Below are 1,961 nucleotides of genomic sequence, written 5' to 3' on the forward strand. Positions count from 1 at the left end.
GGGGGGTCCGGCAGCTGCTGTGTGCCCTGCCGGGACACTAGATGTCATTTGTTCGGTAGTTCGGGCCTGATTGTTCTCTGAGTCACCAATGTTGCAACATTGGAAGTGATGGCCTGTCGAGTGGTTTTGTCTCGTGCTGAAGATATATTACTTCAAAATTTTGTTGTGGCCTTGGACTTGAAACAAGTGGTCAGCAACATTGACAAAAGCACGGGTAGCAGTTACGGGCATAATCATGGAGATCAAGCATAGAGCAATAGTCTTCAACTGCAAATTCGCTTTTGAAGGCCGAGCGGCGAATACAGAAGCAGATAGTTTAGCAAAGTTTTCAAATCCTCTGGATGAGGGGCGCCACTTGTGGTTCTACCACCCCCACGATCCATATTGTATTCCACTTGATGTGGTTTTTGATCAATAAGTTTGCTTTTCCCCTAATGAAAAATACATGAAATCTGTTCTAACAAAAAGCACCGGTAAATCTTAAGACCAAGGGCTTGCTATCTGCTTCTACGGAGCAAATGTTAAGGCGCCATGGATTATGAAGATGAGGGAGACCAGCGAGGCTACGACGAGCTTGACGGGCAAGGCAACCAATGTGTAACTCTTCTCTATGCTTGATCAAAGCAGCAGCGAGTGCCGCGACTCGCTGGCCACCTGGGGCGTCTTGGAGGAGGAGTGAATTCAACAAGCTGAATGGTGTTGGAGCGAGCTTTTGGGGTGACTGCTGGTTCATGTTTGTGTTTGGTTCATGATGCCACACCAACTCTATTAGAACTGCACATATTATGTTCATCTTAGTTAACTGCAAGTTGAACGCTATGGTACATTAAAAATTGCTGAAATTAAAATGCAGAAAAATGATCACGAACAAATTCATTGAAAATAAACATCCTTCACACATATTGAATCATAACAGCAGAAGTAGCGTCGGCCAAATGTTGTGGAGTCCGATGCTTTTTCACTAGGTGAGATGAAATAAAAGGGATTACAAGATGGGCGCTGATCTGCGCCGGTGCGCCGGCCCAACTGTTGGGCCGGTCCAGCACCAACCGTCCGATGCGCGAGCCCTAGCCGTCCGATCTGGGGCCGTTGTCTTCCTCCTATCCCCTTCCTTCCGCGGCAGCGCAAGTGCCGCCCTCGGGCCTGCGCGTCCTCCAGGCTGCCGGCTCCTCTCCAGCGTCACCGTTGCCCGCCTGGCCCACCCCCGCTCCGCCGTGGCTCTCGCCAGCTCCGCAGGATGCAGCTCCTGCCGGCAAAGGTCTCGGCTCCGACGAAGGAGTGCCGCCCCGTCCAGCTTGTAGCAACGCCGCTCACCGCCGATGGCCGCGTCTCCGCGCGAAGCCGCCAGTATGTAGTTCACCGCCGGTCCCTCGAGTTCGTCGCCGCTGCAGCTCCGCCGTGAAGCCATTGCATCAATGGTGAGGTGCCAGTCCAGCTTTTTGTCGCCGGGTTGAAGCTTTTTAAAAATATGGTTGAAGCTTTTCACGTCAACGGTTGCAACTTTTTTGTTGTGTACTCGCGAGTTGAAGCATCCTATAAAGCCAGTTGAAGCTTTTTATAAAACCGGTTGAAGCTTTTCAATTCAACGGTTGAAGCTTTTACAAAAAAATGACGGGTGTGGATTTTTGTTTCATAGTGGTCCGATGAAACTTCTCTATTCCGTCGTTTGCAGCTTTTCAAACTATGGTTGAAGCTTTTTATAAAACCGGTTGAAGCTTTTCAATTCAACGGTTGAAGCTTTCTCTAAAAATGACGGGTGTGGATTTTTTGTTTCATGGTGGTCCGATGAAACTTCTCTATTCCGTCGTTTGCAGCTTTTCAAACTATGTTTGCAGCTTTTCGTATGAACGGTTGTAGCTTTTTTCAGTGCATGGTGTCCGGCTGAAGCTTTTCGTATGAACGGTCGTACGAACAGCAGCTCGCGGGTGGTATAATCCATGGCGGCTTCCAACTCCGGCTCG

This window comes from Triticum dicoccoides, chromosome 6B, assembly GCF_002162155.2.
Source record: "Triticum dicoccoides isolate Atlit2015 ecotype Zavitan chromosome 6B, WEW_v2.0, whole genome shotgun sequence".
Lineage (NCBI taxonomy): Eukaryota > Viridiplantae > Streptophyta > Magnoliopsida > Poales > Poaceae > Triticum > Triticum dicoccoides.